This window comes from Erinaceus europaeus, chromosome 1 (genome assembly GCF_950295315.1).
Source record: "Erinaceus europaeus chromosome 1, mEriEur2.1, whole genome shotgun sequence".
Lineage (NCBI taxonomy): Eukaryota > Metazoa > Chordata > Mammalia > Eulipotyphla > Erinaceidae > Erinaceus > Erinaceus europaeus.
This window is the reverse complement of record NC_080162.1, coordinates 141038308-141064545: the sequence shown is the minus strand read 5'-3', so window position 1 is coordinate 141064545 and position 26238 is coordinate 141038308. Positions and strand designations below refer to the sequence as shown.

The 26238-nt window shown below is 39.0% G+C and overlaps 1 protein-coding gene across 3 annotated transcripts in view; it reads right to left on the bottom strand.

Moving 5' to 3' along the window:
• Nucleotides 1–26238, bottom strand: part of GRHL2 (grainyhead like transcription factor 2) — a 175318-nt gene that overhangs the window by 44138 nt on the left and 104942 nt on the right. The window lies entirely within an intron of this gene.

Below are 26238 nucleotides of genomic sequence, written 5' to 3'. Positions count from 1 at the left end.
ACCCGAGCTTGAGCCCCCTGCTCCCCACCTCCAATGGGGAAACTTCACAACTGGCAAAGCAGGTTTGTAGGTGTCTTTCCTTCTCTCTCCTCCTCTATCTCCCCCCCCCCCCCGCAATATCTCTCTGTCCTATCTGATAAAATGGGGAAAATGTCCTCCGGGAGGAGTGAATTCATAGTGCCAGCATAAAGCCTCAGCGATAATCCTGGAGGCAAATAAATAAAAGAGAGATTATATTTATTTTAAAAAATATGTTATTTTATTTTAATGAGAGAGAGACAAGAGAGGCTAGAGCCCTGCTCAGCTGTCTGATTATGGTGCTAGGAATTGAACCTGGGACTTTGGAGCCTCAGGCATGAGAGTCTTTTGCAGAACCATTATGCTGACTCCCCCCACAGCCTGAAAGAAATTACATTTCAAGATAAAGATGTCTTTTAGCCACCAAGTTGCAGATGCTACCATGATGTCATCCTCACTTCCCTGGGCAGACAACCTCACCAATGTGTCCTGGAACTCACCTCTCCAGAGCCCTGCTCCACTTGGGAAAGATAGAAACAGGCTGGGGGTATGGATCCACCAGCCAATGTCCATGCTCAATGGAGAAGCAATTATAGAAGCCAGAACTCCCACCTACTGCACCCCATAAAGAATTTTGGTCCACACTCCCAGAGGGTGAAAGAATAGGGAAACTTCCAATGGAGGGAATGGAACATGGAATTCTGGTGGTGGTGGTGGTGTGAATTGTGCGACATTGTACCCCTGTTTTGAATTTATTTATTTATTAATGAGAAAGATAGGAGGAGAGAGAATGAATCAGACATCACTCTGGTACATGTGCTGCCAGGGATTGAATTTGGGACCTCATGCTTGAGAATCCAATGCTTTACCACTGCATCACCTCCCTGACCACGTACCCCTGTTTTGTTACAATCTTGTTAATCATTCCTAAATCACTAATAAAAATAACTAAAAGAAAATCTTTAGCATGCCCAGCCACTGCCACAGTGAGCCTGGTAGGCCCACCTTTCATGTTAGCTGCCTCCTTACTTCCTCACGTATGAATACCATCTGTGTGCTGCCCACCCCACTCCCTTTAATTTAATAGCTCTTCTTTAATTCTGCCTCTGTCTATACTAAATGAACATGGGTGGTGTCCTTCATGGCTCCTATGATGGTGAGGTCCACTTGTTTTTCTTTTTCTGCCTAACTCTTTTGCAACTTGACAGCTTCATCACACATATTCATTCTCTCTAAGTTTCCATAAACTGAAATTCTGATTCTGTGCTTTTCATTGTTTTTCTAAGCCTACTAAGGCTAAAATGGAAACCAAGTCTGGCCATGTCCATCATTATTATCCACATTGCCTCAGCTCTGTGCAAGCAAACTTCTGCTGAGATGATGTCACTTAGACAACCACCCCTCACATCTATGTCGATGCTCTTCTAATAATACTTAAAAGCTTCTGAATATTTTTCTCCCTGAGTTTGCATAGGAACTAGATCTTATGACTTTCAGAATGTACAAAGCCCTCATTGTCTTCAGTACCTTATGTTTCTGGCCCAAAGGGCATTTCCTCCTCCTTTACTTTGTGAACTTCCCATATCACACCCGGCTTAGAGGCTTCTTGGGTCTCTAGCAAATTCTCTGTGGCAATGCTGTAAAATTAGGCAGCTTGCTCTCCTAAATGTCCCATCTTGAATTCTGTTTTGGCCACTTCCTCATCATTGATCACAAAATCTAAATCCATATATTCTCTCACCAAGATTATAAGTATTCTCTCTCACTCTCTCTCTCTTTTTTCCAAAAGGGTTATTACTGGGGCTTGGTGCCAGCACTATGAATCCATCACTCACTCCCTGCAGCCATTTATTCCCTTTTTTTTTTTTTTTTTAACCAGAGCACTGATCAGCTCAGGTTTATAGTGGTGCAGGGGATTGAACCTGGGACTTCAAAGCCTCAGGCATGACAGTCTGTTTGCATAACTATTATGCAATTTACCCCTGCCCCATTTATTCCTTTTAATCATTCATTCATTCATTTGTTTATTTATTTAGACAGGACAGAGAGAGGGTAGGGAGATAGAGGCAGAGAGGGGAGACAGAGAAAGTGAGACACCTGCAGACCTGTTTCACTACTTGTGAAGCATCCTCCCTGCAGGTAGGGAGCAGGGGCTTGAACCTGGGTTACTGCACTTAGTAATATGTGCGCTTAACTGGGTATGCCACTGCCTGGTCCCTAAATACTTTCTCTTATGAATATTCCTCACTTTGTGTGGATTAGAGGTAGGCTGCCTAGTTATAATATAAGTAAGAATAAAACAAAGTCCATAATAATAAAAATAAATATGTAACAATTCATAATAAAATATAGTCAGTTTGGTTTTTGCTAAAACACACACACTCTCTTTTACTACAGGGACCCTGGCTGATGGCTGATTAAAAAAAAAAAAAAAAAAAAACCTTATTTAATGTGCTCTCCAAAAAGGCCCTCTAAGCTCTCTAGAATGGGTTGTATGAGTTCAAACTTCCACCAGAGTGCTATTTCCTCTCTTCCTCACCAAATTTTTGACTTTTTCTTTGCTAACCTAGTGGGCTGAAGCTGGTCTTCTACTGATGTAGTGTTTTCATTTCTCCCACCACTTATGAGTTCAAGCATCTCTTCATATCCAGAACAGCCAACCAGTCATCTCCTTACAAACTGCCTGTTCACATTTCTACTGGTTTCTCCAGGGAAACTTTAAAGCAAAGTCACGTCTCCTTACATCTTAACTAAGCAGACACATTTTAATATGGAAGTCTGTATGTTCCCCATAGAAGAATCAGAGACCATAAACATGAAAAGCACCAATCATAATCATAAACAACTCACCTACAAACAAGAACTGGAACTGCATCTGTGCAGCCCTGGGTGATGTGGTACAGTAGAGCAAGAATTGGAAGTTCGACCAAAGTACTGCTGTGCTTATCTATCTAATTTTTTGGGTATTATTTTTATTTATTTATTATTTATTGGATAGAGAATAGACAGTCAGATTGAAAGGGAAGGGAATGATAGACAAGGAGTGAGACAGAAAAAATACCTCAAGTACTGCTTCACCACTTGGAAATTTTTCCCCCTGCAGGTGGGGACTGGGGGCTCGAACCCTGGTCCTTATACACTGTGATATGTGCATTCAACCAGGTGTGCCACCGTCGGTCCCTAGGACTTTGTTTCTCTCGCTCTTTTTCCCTCCCTCCCTCTCTCACATTAATAAATGAATAAAATATTTTCTTAAAAAATAAAAATGCACTTTGCATACTTTATTTTACCTTTTCTAAAACAGAATGTAGGATCTGGTTTTAATCAGTGACTATTTTCATTTCTCCAGCTTAGCATGCAGCTCCCTTTATGCATAATGCATAATTATTTTTATACAGTGTTGTAATCAGTATATTTAATTTGCTCTCCCTCCTCCATTAGTACAACCTAAGCATCTTTCTCAATAAATTAACTAGTGTAAAAGACTTTTAATGACCAAAGAATATCACATTGGATTATAATTTAGTTTGCTCTTATTGTCATCTAGGTGGTATTCAATGTTTTGCAAACTTAAGTAGCATTTTCTTACCTATATGACTTCAATTAATTTTGCGGCTAAACATTTATGCACAATGGACATGTATGCTCAAAAGTAAAACTAACAGGCAAAATGGATTTTTTTAAGTTTTTAATTAATTTTGTAAATTGCTTCCAGAAAGTTTACAGCAACTTGTATTCCCAATAACAGTGCATGAATTCTTCTTCTCTCAAATTGATATTCAAAACATGGTACTTGGTTATTTTAATTTATAATTCTGTGATTGCTGAAGTAGAATATGAACTTTCATTTTTTGGTTTTTTAAAAATATTTATTTATTTATTCCCTTTTGTTGTCCTTGTTTTATTGTTGTAGTTATTCTTGATGTTGTTGTTGTTGGGTAGGACAGAGAGAAATGGAGAGAGGAGGGGAAGACAGAGAGGGGGAGAGAAAGACAGACACCTGCAGACCTGCTTCACCATCTGTGAAGCGACTTCCCTGCAGGTGGAGAGCCAGGGGCTTGAACTGGGATCCTTACGCCGGACCTTGCGCTTTGTGCCACCACCTGCGCTTAACCCGCTTTGGGGTGTTTTTTTTTAAGTAATATTTTTTAAATATTTTATTTATTTATGAGAAAGATAGGAAAGAGAGAGAAAGAACCAGACATCACTCTGGTACATGTGTTGCTAGGGACTGAATTCAGGACCTCATACCTGAGAGCCCAATGCTTTATTTACTGCGCCTCCTCCCGGACCACTATTTTTTGGTTCTTTGTATTCTTTTTAATATTTTTTCTTTTTGCTTTTACAAATTTACTTATTTATCTCAACAGTTTAATGTTCTTTCCTTTTCTCATTTTTCTTTTATGGGCTTCAAATATTCTTATTAAAATTTTAATAATCTTGTTTATTTAATTTATACCAGAGCTCTGGCTGGTGGTGGTACAGGGGACTGGACCTGCATAACATTATGCTTTTCTCATAACCCTGCCCCTCTCCATTTCTCTTTGTCTCTATCCAGTAAGAAATATATTTTTTAAAAAATTCAAAAAGGTTGGGTGGTGGGAATTGTGTGGAGTTGTACCCCTCCTACCTTATGTTTTTGTTCATTAAACCTTTCTTAAATAAAAAATTTTAAAAAAAATTTAAAAAGGAAAATACCCAACTGTCACTGAGGTCTTATGACAACTACCAATTCCTGAAAGAGTTCCTCTCTTGTATGAACACAAAAATGCAGAGGATCAGACAGCTACCTACATGGTGAGAGCTGCGAACCACCTCCTCCAACACCCCTTTTTGTCCCCTAGCCTGGGATTCCACCCTGAAATGTCCATGACTTAGAGTAAGAACTTAGCCATAATCTTACTTTAAGATATAAATACTCTTGCAATACTAATTCTCATGATTTAAAACCTTTCTGAGTGTCAAGCCTTTAAATTATCTAAACTTAACAACTGTTCTCTGAGGTAGCTATTTATTTATTTATTTATTTATTTATTTATTTATTGTGATTACCAGTAATGTTACAGAGTACAGTTTCCCATTGCACCCACAACCAAAATACTGTTCCACCATCTACCTAACAATAAGTACTAGAGATCTCAAAAATTCTTGGAGTCAGTTTGCTTCTGTTTTTTTCTTTTTTTCCCACTAGTTCAAATGTTTCAGTTTTCTAGATTCCATACATTAGTCAAAGAGTCCACATGCTAGTGAGTCTGAATATTTGTGAAAGTCCAGTAGTTGTCTTTCGTCTGAGGTAGCTATTGACATTCTCCTTCTATGAGGAAGTCAAGCTGCTTGTGTGGCTGTTCATAGTCCAGCCTGTCACTTGAGTCTGGAAGTTCTATGCCAAAGGCCATTGTTTAACCACAATGTTATCCTGAAAATTAAACAATAAACTACTGTGGTATATTAACAGCTTATAGATAAAAATCACAGCACCCTACAGAGCAGCTGGCTAGTTGGCTAGTAGAGACAGTCAGTTCAGTTTGTCATGGATCCTGGGAATTGGTGGGTCACTGCAAAGTCCTTCAAAAGGAAGACAAACTTTGGGAGCCACATAGAATGGAAACAAAGATGCAGAGGCTTCTGTGCTAACTATGAATAGACATGGGCCCTAGGTCAGATTGATGGTGGTTACAGTTAACAATATTTTTATATTTTCTCATATTTGGGAGCTACTCTCTGCCCTGTTACAGTATTCTAGTCCTGTTCCCAACTGTGACACCATCTCCCCAGACATTACTTTTAGCCCACCTGCATGTTAGCTTTCAGGCTCAGGCAAAAAATAGTTAAACTGTGGGCCCCTTGGATTATGCCTAAAATAGACCTACTAGCTTTTTTCAAAATGGAGCCCCCAAACCTCATGTGTTTTATTCTTACTTTTAGGTTCCTGATCATTAAACAATTTATTCTGTTTTCTGTCTTAATGCTTTTCAGTCACCAAGTTACAGATGCTACTGTGACGTGAACCTGACTTCTCTAGGCAGATGACCTCACCAATGAGTCCTGGAACCCTACCTCCCCACAGCCTTACCCCACCAGTGAAAGATAGGAACAAGCTGGGAGTATGGATTGACCTGTCAATGCTCTGCAGAGAAGCAATTACAGAAGCCAGACCTTCCACTTTATGCAACCTATAAAGAATTTTTGGTCCACATTCCCAGAGGAATAAAGAATAGGGAAGCTTCCAATGGAGGGGATGGGACATGGAACTGTACCCCTCTTATCCCACAATTTTGTCACTCATTATTAAATCACTAGTTAAAAAAAAAAAAAGGAAGAGGGTCAGGTGGTGGTGCACCTGGTTAAGTGCACTCATTACAGTGTTCAAGGACCCGGATTTGAGCCTCTGGTCCCCACCTGCAGGGGGAAAGCTTCACAAGTGGTGAAGCAGGGTTGCAGGTGTCTCTCTGTCTCACTCCCTATCACCTCCTTTCCTCTCGATTTCTGGCTGTCTCTATCCAATAAATAAATAAAGATTAAAAAAAACTTTTAAAAAGATGAAAGAAAGAAAGAAAAAATAAAGGAAGCAAAAAAAGCAGGTCTATATCCTGGAGGAGCCACAAAGAAGGAAAGCTCAAAAGATAGTTCTTCTAGAAAATAAGAGCTATTGTGGTCCGGGAGGTGGTGTAGTGGCTAAGGCACTAGACTCTCAAGCATGAGGTCCTGAGTTCAATCCCTGACAGCACATGTACCAGAGTGATGTCTAGTTCTCTCTCTCTCTCTCTCTCCTATCTTTCTCATTAATAAATAAATAAAATCTTAAAAAAAAAAGAAGTTATCAGGCAGGGAGTGACAGGAAAGTAATGCCAGTGTTTCATGTTAAGCACACATGAATGTACAAATATTTTCTATGTGTTTCTGGCAAGTTAATCTGCACAAAAATTACTGAGTTTGATTCTATTTTAATTGCTATGGAAAGGAGGATGGTGAATCCTTTTGTTATCTTTATTATATTTTTTCATTAACAGTGGTCTGTTAATGTGTTTTAAAATTCAGACTTAGGTCAATTGAGTTTTCTTCAAACTGATTGTGATTCTGGAAAGCTGTCAAAGGAACTGCTAATTCCTTCATTTTAATTAAGCTTAGCATGCTTGGAAAATTACAACTGCCCCCCTTCTAATTATTTTTTGTATATATTGTTGAAGATGAAAAGAAATGGGATAATTAATATCAAAATTGCTTCTCTTCTGAAAAGTGTGGATTCTGTCTGGACTAGTGAAATAATGATTCTGGAATGCCAAAAATAGCTCATGATGTTTTTTGGTAAAGTAATCTGCATACATCACAGCCTAGAAATATGCTCTAAGATAGTGCATATGCAACAGTGATGTTCTATTTCTCAAAGGGAGAAATAGAAGAAAGAAAGACTAGAAGGAAGGGAGGGAGGAGTAAGAAGGAAGGAAGGAAGGAGAAGGAAGGAAGGAAGGAAGGAAGGAAGGAAGGAAGGAAGGAAGGAAGGAAGGAAGGAAAGAAGAAGGAAGGAAAGATGGCATACAGGCAGGTTGGGGAGATAGCACAATGGTTCTGCAAAAAGATTTTCATGCCTGAGGCAGCATGGCCCCAGGTTCAATATCCAGCACTACCATAAGTGGTGTGTGTGTGTGTGTGTGTGTGTGTGTGTGTGTGTGTGTGTGTGTAGGAGAGGGGAGAGAGGGAGAGGAGAAGGAGAGAGAGAGAGAGAGAGGATGGTAGAGAAAGAGAAGATGGATTTCTCTTTGGGGTCAGACAGTGATATGCCTGGTTGAGTGTACATGTTATCATGCACAAAGACCTGGTTCAAGACCTGGGTCTCCACCTGCACTGGGATAAACTGAAGCAGTACTACAGGTGTCTCTCTTTCTCCCTCCCCCCCTTTCCTTCTTCCCCCTTTGATTTCTCTTGGTCTCTAATCAATAGAATAAATAAATAAGATTAAAAAAACAAATTAAAGTACATAATAAATATCTTTTTAAAATGTAGGCTCTTTTGAAGGATTTGCTGATAAATTCAATGAGCAAAAAATTGCCCAACTGGTATAGATGAAACATGTTTTCATCAAATAAATCCAGGATGTGACTAAGATAGAGAAACTGCAATAGGCACTTGTTCAAAAGTGACATGTTTTTAATGTCCAGAAGAATAACAATGCTGTAGTCTTAAAAGTTACCTACCAGGGTTGGTTGCCTCCAGTAAAGTGGTGGGTGTAGACAGCATAATGGTTATGCAAAGAGACTCTCAAGCTGAGGCTCAATCTCCCACACCCCCATCAGCCAGAGCTGAGCAGTGCTCTGAAAATAAAAATAAAAAAAAAAAAAGAAAAGAAAAAAGAAAATAGAGTCACCTAGACTATTGTATCTTTCTGCAGAATATGATTTATGTAAGGGAATGTGGGCACATCTTAAACTAGGTGAAGAAACATGTGATGCAAAGCATCTCTTGGGGGCAGGCAATGGTGTTCCTGGTTGAGTGTACATTACAATGGACCCGGGTTCGAGCCCCTGGTCCCCACCTGCAAAGGGAAAGTTTTAAAAGTGGTGAAGCATTGTTGCAAGTGTCTTTCTGTCTCTATCCTTCTCTGTCACTGTCTTTCCTTTCAATTTCTGTCTGTCTCTATCCAGTAAATAAAGATAATGAAAAATTATTTAAAAATAATAATAATAATAAACCATCTCTGCCCAGAAGTGAAAAGAAACAGTTGCCCAGGATACCACACATCCAACATCTTAACAGAGAAGGCTTGAGGACGGTATGAGAGAGATACATGGATCTGAATCTCTCTCTTTCTCCCTGTCTCTCTCTCTTTCATTTATTATTTTTTCTTTTATTTTTCTGCAGGTTTTTGTATCTCTTCCTTTCTCTATTTATTTATTTATTTTATTTTTTATTGGGGAATTAATGTTTCACATATTGTTTTTGTTTTTATCGCCACCAAGGTTTTCACTAGGGCTTGATATCTGCACAATGAATCCACCACTCTTAGTGGTCACCTTTCCCTCTTTAAATGGATGGGATAGAAAGAAATTGAGAGGATAGGGGGACATAGAGAGGGAGAGAGGAAGAAACACATCTGCATTGCTGCTTCAGTGCTAAAGAAAATTCCTCCCTGAAGGTGGGGCCTGCGAGCTTGAAGCTGGATCCTCCTACATGGTAACATGTGCGTTCAACAGCATACTCCATCTCCTGGCCCCTGGATTTATTTCTATTTTTTGATTAGTTGATTTTTTTTTAATTGTCTTAAAAGACACAATATAAAAGCCACAGTTTTTGCCATCTTGAAGTGTACAATTTGGTGGTGTAAGCACATTGACACTGTTGAGAAACTATCAGTGTTCACATCTGGGATGCTGTCATCTTCCTCAACTGAAACTTTACTGCCCATTAAACACTAACCCCTATTCTCTGACTTCCCCCCTTTGCCAGCCTCTGGCAGTCACCCTATCCGTTTCTAATGATCTGAATTTAATTTCCACTCTCCTCTCACCAAGGCTTTGAAGAACATCTCTAAATGTGTGTATCCTCATAATATCTGAGACTTCAGCCCTGCTACCTGAAAAAAAAAAAATTCTCACTTTCCCTCTAGCCCACCTACCATACAGACATGAGTTTTCTCTGTGTCTGCAAAGGCCAAATTGGATTAGGAAACAGTGGAGGGTCCTTTTAAAAAATATTTATTTATTTATTCCCTTTTGTTGCCCTTGTTGTTTTATTGTTGTAGTTATGTAGTTGTTGTTATTGATGTCGTTGTTGTTGGATAGGACAGAGAGAAATGGAGAGAGGAGGGGAAGACAGAGAAGGGGAATGAAAGATAGACACCTGCAGACCTACCTGCTTCACTGCCTGTGAAGGGACCCCCTGCAGGTGGGGAGCCGGGGACTCGAACCAGGACCCTTACGCCAGTCCTTGTGCTTTGCGCCACCTGTGCTTAACCTATTGCACTACTGCCTGACTCCCATGGAAGCTCCTTTAAGAGTATTGGTTCAGACTTGAATCAAGTGGAATAAATAAATCCTGGTCCAAGTCAGTTCTGAGACTTGTTTGTTTTTCAAAATCAAAGAAGAAACACCATAAAAGCTGAATGACTCATAAGAGCTGTAATGAGTTCATTATTTTCTCCCTAACATTTTTCCCAACTCAGAGGGAATCTCGGTTTCCTTAAATGTGTTGACACTTGAGCTGATTTTAGAGGCACTGAACATATTTGTACCATTTGGACCTGACCAGAAAGCAAATAATAGCAGCAATCACCAGTTTCTAAGAGCTGAGTGGGTGTTAAATATATATACTTCACCTTAGCTCATTCTCATCAGTCACTTGAAAATATATATATATATTATTCTCACGTTGCACAAGAGGAAACAGGAGTGAATTACTTCTCTTCCCCACAGGCCACATAACTTCTAAGGGCTAGGCTGGAACTGGAGCCATAATGTATCTACAAACAAGGCCAGAGTCCTTTGATTTCTGTAGTCTAGACCCTTTCAAATGAGTATCTTCCCATATATAATCCAGAATAACGATAGCTGGGGTTGTGAAGACAGTACCTGTGACTCACAGACTCTATCTTCACAATCATTTAGGCTGAAATTGCTAATTACATTATGAATATATATTAATCATGGTTGAGTCTAATACTGTAACAGCTACCATTTAAGATGACATTTTTCTTAGAGCTTTTCCTTTAGATAAAAACTAATGTTTTATTTATTTTACCCTTTTGTTTCTAAAGAAGGAATTACAGAAATGAGTGTTAACAGCTTTCAATTGCATTGACAATAAACCTAGAACCAAAGCATTTTATAGTATGACCAATCGCTGTGTATATAGCTTTTGTTTTTCTATTTGATTTTCTCTTTAATAATACTAGTCCTAGCTGATAATCTTGACTTCAAACTGATGGTAGACTGTGTTCTGTGTGTCAATGTATGTGGGCACACGCACAACTACTAGTTCCAAACTGAAACCAACCTTAATGGACTTAAATTTTAGTTTATGTCAATAGCCAAGGAGATTTGATCCTCAAGTACTTAATGAGATTTCACTTCAATTTACTTATTTGGCATTTCAAACTATAATATATTTCAACTATATTAAAAACCATACTTGGCACTTTTTGACAGTTGAATGAATTAAGATAGGTATGATGCTATATAGTCAGTAACTCATGGTAGATAATGCACCAAGTGATCATGTTCTGTATAATCCTTTTGATTACCTATGATGATATTATTGGAAGTAAATGTGAATTAAAAAAAGGACAATATATAGGGTGAACAGCCTGATTAAAAAGTGGGCAAAAGATATGACTAGATGGTTCTCTAAAGAATAGACATGACCCACAGATATAGGTGAGAATGTTCTAGTTCACGCATCACCAGAGAAATGAAAATTAAAACCACACTGAGATTCCACCTCACACCTGTGAGAATGGGCTCCATCAATAAAAACTAGAGTAGATAAGTGTTGTAGAGGATGTAGAGAGAGAAGAACTCTGCTGGTGGGAATACAAACTGGTACAACCACTATGGAGAATGGTATGAAGAATCCTTAAACAAATACAGATGGAAATGCCATATGATCCAGCAATTCCACTAGTAGGCATATACCCAAAAGATATAATAACACTGACTGAAGGAATATATGCACCCCTATGTTTATAGCAGTTTTATTCACAATAGCAAAAACTTGGAAACAACCAAAATGCCCTTTGACAGATAACTGGATTAAAAAGTTATGGGACATATACTCAACAGAGTATTATGCAGCAATAAAAAGGGGTGATATTGTGTCCTATGGAATAAAGTGGATGGAACTGGAGAAGATTATACTCCATGAAGCAAGAAGGAGAAGGACAAATAAAGATTTCACTCATATGTAGAATATAGGCAATTGAACATACAAATGCAATATATAATTAGCCTATTTTCAAAGACTGTGGGAGAATTACAGTGATTATCTATGGGGGGTGGGGATGGGACATAGACCTCTGGTGATGGGAGTGGTGAAAAAAATTAAAAATAATAAAAAAACAAGCATATAGGGTGAGAAGTTCCTGCCCAAGTGGACAATGCTCTCAGACTTGCAAATAGGACTACTGTATACCAACATCTTTCCATCCCAGATGATAGTTTCAGAAACTACTATAATACTCCCTCTGCAGTCAACTCTAATTCACAAAAGAAAACTGAACTCTTCCCCAAATGACAGTACTTAAACCAAGATTAGAATCTTGAGAATTGTAGTTCTATGACAAGACATAGCATAAGGGATGGGTAGTGGTGTGCCTGGTTGAAAGTACATGTTATAATGTATAAGGACTTGGGTTCAAGTCCCTGGTCCCCACTTGCAGGGGTGAAGCTTCACAAATGGTGAAGCAGGGCTGCAGGTATCTCTCTGTCTCTCTATCTCCCCCTTCCCTCTCAATTTCTGGCTGTCTCTATCAAATAAATAAATAAAGATAATAATTTTTTAAAAAAGACATAGTACAGTTCTCTCTCAATGATTCTTGCCCACCTCTATCAACCCTCAATGTCAAAAATACTTTCCAAGCACATCCTACTCTATTTTTTAGTTGCAGACTAATTAGATTCAAACCAGCAAAACTACTTCTTGGTAACTGATGTGGGGCCCTGCCATAATACAAGATCTATATGTGATACTTCCTTTGGATTATCTTTCACTGACTTTGAGGATCAAATCCAATTTCTTAAACTACTTGGGTTCCTTTAAAATTAACACCTATTGGGCTGGTAGTGACACACCTGGCTGAGTGCATATATTACAATGCACATGGACACAGGTTCAAGCCCCTGGTCCCACCTGCAGGGGAAAGCTTCACAAGAGGTGAAGCAGGTCTGCAGGTGTCTCTCTGTCTCTCTCCCTCTCATCCCCTTCTCTCTCAATTTCTGGCTGTCTCTATTGAATAAATATAATAACAAATAAATATATAATCAATATAAAATAAATACAATAATTTTTAAAAGCCTGGGGCGGAGGGTAGATAGTGTATGGCTATGAAAAGAGGCTCTCATTCCTGAGACTCCAAAGTCCCAGGTTCAATCTCCCACAACACCATAAGCCAGAGTTGAGCAGTGCTCTGGCAAAAAAAAAAAAAAAAAAAGCCTACATGGCAAAAAAAAATTCTTTAAAAAAATTTTTTACCTCCATTTTAGCTTTGCCAGGTGCCATCAGCTGCAAAATCACAGGTCTGTAACTGTAAGCAGTCACAGGCGGGTAAGCTTTGTTACATGTGCGGGGAGTTTGGGTGTAGGTGGGGAAAGCCACTGGCTATTCTAATATGCTTTGGGCACTCACTGTGATTTGAATTACTCATGTGATTAGTCTTCTTTACAGACCATCCTTCAATTGTGCACGGACCTAGATATTATCTAGAAATTGATCTTTTTTTGTTCAGGAGATTGTTTGTCCTAAAGAGAGGACTGTTACTGCTCTCTGTATCTTTTTTAAATTTTAATTTAACTTATTTATTATTGGATAGAAACAGAGAGAAACTGAGAGGGGAGGGAGAGTAGAGAGGAAGAAATATAGAGAGACACCTGCAGCCCTGCTTCACCACTTGTGAAGCTTTCCCCCCTGCTGGTGGGGACTAGGGGCTTGAACCTGGGTCCTTGTGGACTATAGTTTGTGTGCTTATCCGGATGCACCACTTCCTGGCCCCCTGTTAATGCACTTTGTAAAACCACAGCATCTAGGACCAGAGGATGCATTCAGTAGATTTAAGAGCCACACAGAGGAGCTACGTGTTCTCTTGCAGCCAAACTCCCTACCTGTGGATTAGCAATCTGTTGGCACTGACGTCATAGGTCTGCTCAGCAGTACTGTGCCTGGTTTATTCAGCACTCAGCCACTTGAGTCCATACTTGTCTTTTCAAGAGCAGAAAAATTAGCGCAGTCCCACATTCCTGGAACCTGTTCTAAGAGTTTTTCTTCAGATTAGCTTTAACTTATTTGGGCTTCTGCAAACTCAAAGAGCTTAATTTAATTCTGGGAAAAAAAAATTTCTCTTGGCAAGTTTTTGGTTTTGTAAACACAGAAGAAATATTTTACATTTGTTTCATTCTGTGGGGGGGGTGGGTAATACTGGGGAAATCAACTTGTTTCTGATGAAAGATGCAGTGGAAGAGAAACTTGTAGTTAAGTGCTAGAGGATGACTAAGAGGACCAGTTTCATACTCTCACCTAGGAGATGGTTGAGTCTTTGGAACTATCAGACTAAAGACCAAAGCTTTTTTTTTTATTGCTGTCTGTTTGTTTGTTTGCTTGTTTGGGGGGGGGGGAGTGACATTTTAAGTCATACAAGTAATGCTTTAAGACATACAGTCATGATCTGGGAGATGGCTCAATGGAAGGCATTGGACCTATGAACATGAGGTTCCAAGTTTAATTCCTGCCTCAAAATAAATAATTACATAAATAAATAATCTTTAGTACTGTTTTAGCTGTGTCCCAAATATTCTAATACCTTGTGTCTTCATTTTCATTTTGTTTCAAGGAACATTTGAATTTCTTGCTTGAGTGTCTCTCTGACCCAGCAGAATGTGAGCTCGGATCTACAGGGATACAGAGGTCACATAGGCTCCTAAGCTGAATATTGGCCCCAGATCACATCAAACTGATGGGGTTTACAGTCAACAATATTTATACACCTTTCCCCTATTTGGGAGCTATTCTCTTCCCTGATCCAGCTTTCTGGTCTTTTTCTAGCCGTGACATCATCTCCCCAGATAATAACTTGGATACACCTGCATATCAGATTTCAGGGTCAGGGAAAAACAAAACAAACAAACAAACAAAAACTAGTATAGCCACAGGCCTTTGGACTATAACTAATATATGCCTACTAGCTATCTACACAACCCCCCCAACTCTTCATCTGTAGTACTCCAGCCTTTAGGTTCATGATTAGTCAACAACTTGTTTGGCTTTGTATGTTAACTCTCTTTTCAGTCACCAGGATCCAGATGCTACCATGAGGCCAACCAGACTTCCCTGGACAGACAACCCCACCAATGTGTCCAGGAGCTCTGCTTCCCCAGAGCCCTTTCCCACTAGGGAAAGAGAGAGATAGGTTGGGAGTATGGATCAACCTGTCAACACCCATGTTCAGTGGGGAAGCAATTTCAGAAGCCAGACCTTCCACCTTCTGCATCCCACAATGACCTTGGGTCCATACTCCCAGAGGGATAAAGAATAGGAAAGCTATCGGGGGAGGGGATGGGATATGGAGATCTGGTGGTAGGAACTGTGTGGCGTTGTACCCCTCTTACCCTATGGTTTTGTCAGTGTTTCCTTTTTACAAATAAAATAAAAGATTAAGGTGACAATGAATAAATAATCTTAATTTTCTTCTTATCTTTATTTATTTGATAGAGACAGCCGGAAATTGAGAGGGGAGAGGAAGATAGACACCTGCAGCTCTGCTTCACCACTTGTGAAGCTTTTCCCCTGCAGGTAGGGACCAGGGTCCTTGCTCATTGTAACCTGTGTGCTCAACCAGTTGCACCACCACCTGGCCCCCTAAATAAATGTTTTAAAACAAATGAGACTATGAATTGATTTAAAGAAAAAATTAACTGGGCTCCAAGCAGAAAACAAACAAAGAAGCCTGGATGGCAAATCTATGGTACAAGCATAGTCTTGCTAATGAGAAAAACAAAGGAAATGGAAGAGAAGGAAAGAAAGCACTTTGCAGCAGGAATGTGGCAGATCTAGTTAACTATGTATGTATTTAGGTGGCTTTGAAAGCTCATAATCTAAGTAAGTGAGTATAATGCAACTTTCTTTTTTTAAGATAGTTTTTTTTTTTCAGTATAATCTTTATTTATTATTGGATAGAGACAACCAGAAATCAAGAGGGGAAGGGGAGATAGAGAGGGAGAGAGACAGAGATACCTGCAGCCTTGCTTCAGCAGTAAGAAGAGATTTTACTTCAAAGGTTAAATAAGCAATGATATCCCAGGTGTCAATAGACATTCTTATTTAAAGCAGTGAAAGTAAAATAAAAAACAATGATAAGGGCTTCCATCAACTGCAATTTTAATTCCAAAATTTAGGGGTTTTTTTGTTTTGGAGGGAGGAACATTTGCTCTGAAGCAATTTTCAAAGTTTTGCTTCTAGGAAAAACATCTAGTTGAGTTAAAAAGAAGAAATCTCCCTTAACCTATCTGTGTATATGTTACACTTCTACACCAACAATTAAGCTTAAACTTATTAAATGTGTTTCATCAGAAGGTCTACAGTATAATGAAACAATATTAAATTATAAGTAATTAAAGTACAAAATACAGGCCCATGAAATCTAAAAATTAATAACAGAAAACACTACCAATTATCAAGTACTGCTTTTTTACTGTAGAAGTGGAGAGAACTTGGAGCCAGACTAACTTCCCAGGGCACTAGACAGAAGCCTATTCACAAGAACTGTTACTCATATATGCAGAACTATAGATGGTGATTTGTTCACCAACAGTAAACATAACTAAATATCTATTCTCTGCCAAGCTCTGTTTCAAGTGCTTGCTTTAAACAAACAAAAAAGGACTAGGAAAAAAATAAAGGCCAGCCAGTGGCACACCTGGTTAAACACATACACATTACAAACTACTGTATCCATTCAGGCTGTCATTCAGACTAGATGGAGGCATAAAAACTTTCTCAGATGAGCAACAGCTGAAAGAATCAACTATCACCAAGTTTGCCCTGAAAGAAGTTTTGAAAAGGTCTCCTATAAACAGTCAGACCACCATAAACATGTCATATATCAGAAAACTCTAAAAATCTTTAAGAATGGTGTTAAAATATCTTCAGTCTATGATACCAATAAATGTTAATCACCTGAATTCACCTATTAAAAGACACAGAGTAAGAAGATGGATCAGAAAACAAAACCCAACAATATGCTGTCTACGGGAAACCCACCTAACTCAACAAGACAAACACAGACTCAAAGTGAAAGGATGGAAAACAATATACAAGCCAATGGCTCCCCCAAAATGGCAGGAACAGCTATTCTCATATCTGACATGACAGACCTTAAAATAAATAAACTTTAAAAAGATATTATTTAATGCTCAGAGGATCAGTCAATCAAGAGGACTTAGCAATTATTAACATCTATGCACCCAATGAGAAGCCATCTAAATATATCAACCATTTACTGAAAGAGCTACAGCAATATATTAACAGCAACACAGTCATAGTAGTGGACTTCAACAGCCCACGCTCTCAACTTGACAGATCATCCCGGCAGAAAATCAAAAAAGAAATGAGGGAGCTAAATAAGGAGATAGATAAACTAGAACTAGTGGACATTTTCAGAGCCATTCACCCCAAGAGACTTGAATGCACATTCTACTCAAGTCCACATGGGTCATTCTCAAGGATATACCATATGTTAGGCCACAAAGACAGCAACAGCAAATTCAAGAGCATTGAAATCATCCCAAGCATCTTCTCAGTCCACAGTGGAATTAAACTAACACTTAACAATCAACAAAAGATTAGTAATAGTCCCCAAACTTGGAAGCTCAACAGCACATCACTTAACAACTACTGGGTCAAAGAGGAAATAAAGGAAGAAATCAAAATGTTTCAAGAGTTCAATGAAAATGAAGACACAAGCTATCAAAATATTTGGAACACAGCTAAAGCAGTACTGAGAGGGAAGTTCATAGCCATACAAGTACACATTAGGAGACCAGAAAAAGCACAAATAAACAGCCTGATTACACATCTTAAAGACCTAGAAGAAGAACAAAGGAACCCTAAAGCAACCAGAAGCACAGAAATAACTAAAGTTAGAGCAGAAATAAATAACATTGAAAATAAGAAAACCATACAAATGATCAACGAAAGTAAATGTTGGTTCTTCAAAAGAGTGAACAAATTGACAAATATTTATCTAGACTCACAAAACAAAAAAGGGAGAAGACCCAAATAAATTGGATTGTAAATGAAAGAGGAGATATAACAGACATCGCAGGAATTCAACATATAATTGAGGCTTCTATGAACAACTATATGCCACCAAGCTTGAGAACCTGGAAGAAATGGATGAGTTCCTAGATATCTACAAATTTCCAAACTTAAATAAAGAGGAACTAGATAATATGAACAGGTCAATCCCAGTCAATGAAATTGAAACAGTTATCAAAACCTTCCCAAGAATAAAAGTCTTAAACCAGATGGTTTTATAAATGCAATCTACAAAACCTTCAAGGAAGAGTTAATATCTCTACTTTTAAAAGATTCCAGAAGATTAAAGACACAGGAATACTCCCTTGCAGCTTCTATGAAGCCAGCATCACTCTGATACCAAAAGCAGACAGGGACACAAGCAAAAAAGAAAACTACAGACCAATATCTCTGATGAACATAGATGCTAAAATACTGAACAAAAATCTAGCCAACCTGATACAGCAATATATTAAAAATATTGTTCATCATGACCAAGTGGGATTTATCCCAGGTATACAAGGTTGGTTTAATATATGTAAATCAATTCACCTCAGCAACAAAAGCAAGACCAAAAACCACATGGTCATATCAATAGATGCAGAGAAACTCTTTGACAAAATAAAACATCCTTTTATGATCAAAACACTACAAAAATGGGAATAGATGGAAAATTACTCAAGATTGTGAAGTCGTGAATATAGCAAACCTACAGCCAACATCATACTCAATGGTGAAAAACTGGAAGCATTTCCCCTCAGATCAGGTACTAGACAGGCCTGCCCACTATCACAATTACTTTTCAACATAGTGTTGGAAGTTCTTGCCATAGCAATCAGGCAGAGGAGCAAGGAATTAAAGGGATACAGATTAGAAGAGAAGTCAAACTCTCCCTATATGCAGATGACATGATAGTACGTACACATAGAGAAACCTAAAGAATCCAGCAAGAAGCTTTTGGAAATCATCAGGCAATACAGTAAGGTGTCAGGCTACAAATTAACATACAAAAGTCAGTGCCATTCCTCTATGCAAACACTAAGTTAGAAGAAGATGAAATCCAGAAATCAATTCCTTTTACTATAGCAACAGAAACAATAAAATATCTAGGAATAAACCTAACAAAAGAAGTGAAGGACTTGTATACTGAAAATCATGAGTCATTACTCAAGGAAATTGGAAAAGACACAAAGAAGTGGAAAGACATTCCATGTTCATGGGTTGGAAAAATTAACAACATCAAAATGAATATACTACAGAGCCATCTACAAATTTAATGCTATCACCATCAAGATCCCAGCGACATTTTTCAGGAGAATAGAACAAATCCTACAAATGTTTATCTGGAACTAGAAAAGACTTGGAATTGCCAAAACAATCTTTTGAAGAAAAAACAGAACTGGAAGCATCACACTCTCAGATCTCAAATTGTATTCTAGGACTATTGTCATCAAAACTGCTTGGTACTGGCACATGAATAGACACACTGACCAGTGGAATAGAATTGAGAGTTCAGAAATAAGCCCCCACACCTACAGACATCTAATCTTTGATAAAGGTGCCCAGACTAATACATAGGGAAAGGGGAGTCTCTTCAAAAAATAGTGTTGGAAAAAATGGGTTGAAACATGCAGAAGAATGAAACTGAACCACTATATTTCACCAAACACACAAGTAAATTCCAAGTGGATCAAGGACTTGGATGTTAGACCAGAAACTATCAGATACTTAAAGGAAAATATTGGCAGAACTCTTTTCTGCATAAATTTTAAAGACATCTTCAATGAAATGAATCCAGTTACAAAGAAGACTAAGGCTGGGGCCAGATGTGGTGCACCTGGTTAAGTGCACACATTACAAAGAAGACTAAGGCAAGAATTATCCTATGGGACTACATCAAATTAAAAAGCTTCTGCACAACAAAAGAAACCACTACCCAAACTAAGAGACCCCTCACAGAATGGGAGAAGACTTTTACATACCATACATCTGACAAGAGGTTATAACCAAAATATATAAGGAATTTGCCAAACTCAACAACAAGAAAACAAATTACCCCATCCAAAAATGGGGAGAGGACATGGACATAATATTCACCACAGAAGAGATCCAAAAGGCTGAGAAACATATGAAAAACTGCCCCAAGTTTTTGATTGTCAGAAAAATGCAAATAAAGACAACAATGAGATACCACTTCACTACTGTGAGAATGTCTTACATCAGAAAATGTAGCAGCAACAAATGCTGGAGAAGTTGTGGGGTCAAAGGGATCCTCCTGCATTGCTGCTGGGAATGTAAATTGGTCCAACCCCTGTGGAGAGCAGTCTGGAGAACTCTCAGAAAGCTAGAAATGGACCTATGCTATGACCCTACATTCCTCTCCTGGGGATATAGCCTAAGGAAACAAATACATCCATCCAAGTAGATTTGTGTATACCTATGTTCTTGGCAGCACAATTTGTAATAGCCAAAACCTGGAAGCAACCCAGGTGTCCAACAACAGACGAGTGGCTGAGTAAGTAGTGGTATATATACACAATGGAATACTACAAAATAGTGATTTCACTATTTTCAGCCCATCTTGGATGGAGCTTGAAGAATATACCAACTCCAGTTCAGGTTCTACTTGTTTTCTCTTCTGATTTTGTTTCTCAACTTATGTCTGGGAGTGAGATCATCCCATATTCATCCTTCTGTTTCTGACTTTTTTCACTTAACATGACCTAGTGGGGGTTGTACTGTGGAAAACTGAGAAATGGTGTACATATAAAAACTATCATTTTCACTGTCAAATGTAAAGCATTAATCCCTCAATAAAGGCAAAAAAGCCAATGGTAGGTACTGTTCCATTTACCAAAGGGAGGTTGGGCAACATATTGTACCACTAGAGGAAGATGGGTCCTGAAATTAGTGCAGCCTGGAATGTTCCTACTCGTGACCACAGAATGCGTGCTCAGACCTATAGGGATGCAGAGGTTACACATGCTCCTTCGGTGAATATGGGCCCCAGGTCAAATCTGTGGGGTTTACAATTAACAATATTTATATACTTTTCCCCTACTTAGGAGCTACTCTCTTCCCTGATCCAGCTTTCTAGTCCTTTTTCCAGCTATGACAGTATCTCCCCAGACAATACCATGGGTCCACCTACATGTTAGCTTTCAAATTCAGGCAAACACTAGTGAAGTCATGGGCCCCTTGGAATATACCTAAAATAGACCTACTAGCTTCTTCCAAAATGGAAGAAAAGACTTTAATCCTGTATTTTCAGAGGAGGATCAAGAATTATCTCTGAGGGCAATGCTCCTTCCAGACACTCACCCTGAATGTTCATCTTGATGACTGCAGACACCAGCAGTTTCCAGACAGGGCTCTGCCTTCACTACCTCTGAGCAAAGAGTCTGGCATGCTTGCTGAGTGAGCATGGAAATGCCATTCCTTTCCACATAGTGACAATTAGTATGTGTTAGTACTAACTTGATGGCATCTGATAAAGACGTCTGAGACAAGCAGAGGGCAGATTGAACCCAAATGGCTATTCCCCTGTGGAGGCAGAATGGTCACAGGGATGCTTCTTGGCTATGGCATTTAAACTCATTTAGGACCTTAAATAATGGCTGTTATTCACCCAGCTCACAAGAGGGAACTTGTGAGACTGTGGGGAACCCTACTTATCTGCGCTGAAATGCAATGGAATCCACTTGGGCCGGGGTTTGATTGTTTTACTTACATCAAGTAAATGCAGATTACAAATGCTTCCTTGCCTTCAGAAAAGATCATTAAGGAACTTGCAGAAATGCCAAGGTGAGAAGTAGTCAACAATCCTACCACCTTTTCTCAGGCTGGAAAGGAAGGTTCAAGAGGAAGATGCAAGGTTTTCTTTCTCTCTCTCTTTCTCTCTCTTTCTCTCTCATCTCTCTCTCTCTCTCTCTCTCTCAGAGAAATTGAGAGGAAAGAGAGAGATAAAGAGGGAGAGGGTCAGAGAGACACCTGAAAACTTGCTTCACACTCATGAAGCTTCCGCCTATAGATGTGTACAGGGGTTTGAACTGGGTCCTTGCACATTGTGATGTGTGTGCCTAACTAGGTGCATAAACACCTGGCCCCTGTCTTGTTCTTTAAAAACACATTTCAAGTTATAATAACTTTTCATTATCTCTGTGTTTTTACAGAGATAGAGGGGTACTGAAAGGGAAGGGGGTAGAATAAGAGATATTTGCAAACCTGCTTCACCACTCCTTAAGTTTTCCCCCTGCAGGTGGGGAGGAGGGGCTTGAACCTGGGTCCTTACACCTGTAATGTGTGCGCTCAACTAGGTATGTCACCATCTGGCCCCAAAACAAGGTTTCCATATATGTCAGTGAATAAATGTCTTGAGACATTTTAATATGTTGCTAGTGTCTGGCAGCTGCCAAGATCCACTTAGGACTTGGAAGACAGAAATGATACAAAATGCAGAGTAAAGACATAACAAGAAGACAGAGTAAATGCAGAGTAAAGACATAACAAGAAGAATAACAGACAAGGAGCACAAACTTCAGCTTTCTCTCCCCTCTTCATCACTTGTCATGCATGTGATCTTAGGTAAAACTCTTAACCAAAAACCATTTCAGTTTGTAAACAACAATGGACAAAGTAAGCATGATGTCTAGAAAGAGAATGACACACAGATAGCAGTGAACACATGATGGTTGTGAAGAATTTATTCTATTGAAATAGAAGTGGAACGATATTCCATATTCAGGGGTAGGAAGAATTAACATTAACAAAATAGAGCCATATAGAAATTTAATGCAATCTCCATCAAGGTCTCACCCAATTATTTTTTTTAGGAGAATAGAGCAAAAGCTATAAATGCTTATCTGGAACCAGAAAATACCTAGAATTGCTGAAACAATCTTGAGAAAAAAGAAGGGGGGGTTCTGGCAGTGGTGTACCGGGTTAAGCACACATAGTAAGTACAATGATCCTGGTTTGAGCCCCCAGCTCCCCACCTACAGGGAGGTCACTTCACAAGCACTGAAGCAGGTCTGCAGGTGTCTATATTTCTCTCTCCCTCTCTATCTTCCCCTCCTCTCTCAATTTTTCTCTGTCCTATAAAAAAAATGGCCACAGGAGCAGTGGTTTTGTACTATAGGCACCAAGCTCAAGCAATAACCTTGGAGGCAAAAAAAAAATATATATATATATACATATATATATATACATATATATAGAGAGAGAGAGTGAGAGAGAGAGAAGAGGAGAGGAGAGAAGAGAGAGAGAAAAGAGAGAGAGAGAACAGAACTAGAGGCATCACAATCTCATATTTCAAATTATATTATAGGGCCATTATCATCAAAACTGCCTGATACTGGAATAAAAATAGACACAGTAACCAGTGCAATAGAATTGAAAGCCAAGAAATAAGCTCCACACCTATTGGTCTCTAATCTTTGACAAAAGCACCCATCTATTGAATGGAGAAAGGAGATTCTCTTCAACAAATGATATTGGAAAAATTGAGTTAAAACATGAAGAAAAATAAAACTAAACCATTACAGTTTACCACACACAAAAGCAAACTCCAAACAGATCAAAGACCGGAAGCTACCAAATACTTAGAGGAAAATATTGGCAGAACTCTTTTCCATCTAGATTTTATAGGCATCTTCAGTGATATAAATCAAATTGCAAGGAAGACTATAACAAAATAAACAAACAAAAAATCAATGAGACAAAATCAAATTAAAAAACTTCTTTACAACAAAGGAAACCACCAACCAAAAAGATTGGTAGAAGATCTTTACATCGGCCAAAAGGCTAATAACCAAAATATATAAAAAGCTCACTGAACTCAGCAATAAATAAATAAATAAATAAATAAATGACTTCATCCAAAAATGGGGAGAGGAGATGAACAGTGTTCACCAAATAAGAGACCCAGAAGACCCATAGACATAAAATAAAAAAAGCTCCAAGTCATTGATTGTCACAGAAATGCAAATAAAGACAACGAGATACCACTTTACCTCTATGAGAATGTCATACATCAGAAAAGACAGTAACAACAAATTCTGGAGAAAATGTGGGGACAAAGGAACCCTTCTGCACTGCTAGTGGGAATATAAATTGGTGGCAGGAACTATGTGAAATTGTACCCCTATTATCTTACAACTTTGTTAATCATTACTAAACTACTAATAAAAATTTAAAAAGAATATTACCATTCACTCAGCAAATAATGATTAAATACTCATGATATCTCAGGCCAAGCATTAGGATAAGAAGTATCTGCACTCTTAGGGAGACCGTCTAGTATGAGGGGAAAAACAGTAAGAACTTAATACATTAGGAACCAGGCAGTGGTGCACCTGTTTAAGTGCACATAGTACTAAGCACAAGGACCATGCAAGGACCCAGGTTTGAGTTACCTACTCCCCACCTGCAAAGGAGACGCTTCACAGCAGCAAAGCAGGTCTGCAGGTGTCTTTCTTTCTCCCTCTCTATCTCCTCTTCTCTCTCAATTTCTCTCTGTCTTGTCCAATAAAATGGAAAAAATGACTGCCAAGAGCATTGGATTCATAGTCCCAGCATCAAGGCTCAGCAATAACCTTGGAAGCAAAAAATAAAAAGGCAAGTATACGTAAATATAGACAGATAGTTCTAAAAATCATATTCAACTCATATCTGCAACTTTGTGAGGATTACTATAGCCGCCAATGGAGGGGATGGGGACACAGAACTCTAGTGGTAGCAATGGTGTAAAATTATACCCCTGTTATAATTTTGCAAATCAATAGTAAGTCACTCATAAAATTTAGAAAATAAATGAAAAGAGAGATAAAGGTGCCATGTGTTGAAGGGACAGAAGGTCAGCTGTCCCAGAAATGAGAGGACGAAATGTGTGCACCTCTACTCACACATTCACATGGAGCCTTCTCTGTGTCCCTGAGGTCCCTCAAGAGTGCAGCCAACACTCTTGAAGGACCACCTGCCAAAACGTTTACAATGATGAAAGGGACCTCGATCTCGGTTCTTAACTCCATCCACTCTGCTAGTCCGGGCATGAACAGTTCAGCTGAACCCACTAACCACAGCAGCTGGTGAAGATTTGGGAACTACAACAAGGAAAGGGGCCTCCAGGTTTATGGAATTTGAGTAATACAAGAAAAAAAAAACTTTGGGATTTTTTCTTTACTTATTTTTTTATTGCCACCAGAGTTATCATCGATGTCTGCACAATGAATCCACCACCTCCACAAGCCATTTTTCTTTTTTACTTTCCTACTTTCCTTCCTTTTTTCCTTCCTCCCTTCCTTCCTTCCTTCCTTCCTTCCTTCCTTCCTTTCTTCCTTCCTTCCTTTCTTCTGATCAGACAGAGGGAAATTGAAAAGGGAGGGGGAGATAGAAAAGGAAAAAAAGAGATACCTGCAGCCCTGCTTCACTACTTGTGAAGCTTCTTTCTCCCTGCAGGTGGGGGCCAGAGGCTTGAATCCAGGTCCTTGCACATGCTAGCAGGTGTTCTCTACTAGGTGTGCCACTGCCCGCCCCTCCTCTCATTTTCTTTCTTTCTTTTTAGAATACTAGAAAGTACTCAACCCAAACTACTTCTTTTTTTAACATTTATTTATTTATTCCCTTTAGTTGCCCTTGTTGTTTTGCCCTTGTTATTATTGATGTCATCGTTGTTGGATAGGACTGAGAGAGATGGAGAGAGGATGGAAGACAGAGAAGTGGAGAGAAAGATAGACACCTGCAGACCTGCTTCACCACCTATGAAGCGACTCCCCTACAGGTGGAGAGCTGGGGGCTCGAACTGGGATCCTTATGCCAGTCCCTGCGCTTTGTGCCAAGTGTGCTTAACCCGCTGCACTACCATCTGACGCCCCCAAACTACTTCTATGGGCTCACATCACCCACTGCAGTCATTACCAACCTTCCTGGCTAAGCCCAGGTGCCATTCCACATTCTCATGTTCAATATATAGATGTGCATGCCAGTGAGGCATTGGCTTTCCTATACACTAAAATGGTGCTAATCACTCACAAGCAAAGAAACACATGGAAAAAAAAAAAACCAAAACCAAGAAACCTATATGATATTTCTGCAGATTTCCTCACCTTGTATCTGTCAAGTTGAGAGCAGAGACAGAGACTGTGCTCAGAAAAATCCATGTTCCATATAAAGTTACTTTGATCTCAAGTTCAAAGCTAGTAGCTCCAGAACCCATAAAGCTACTTAGTTACA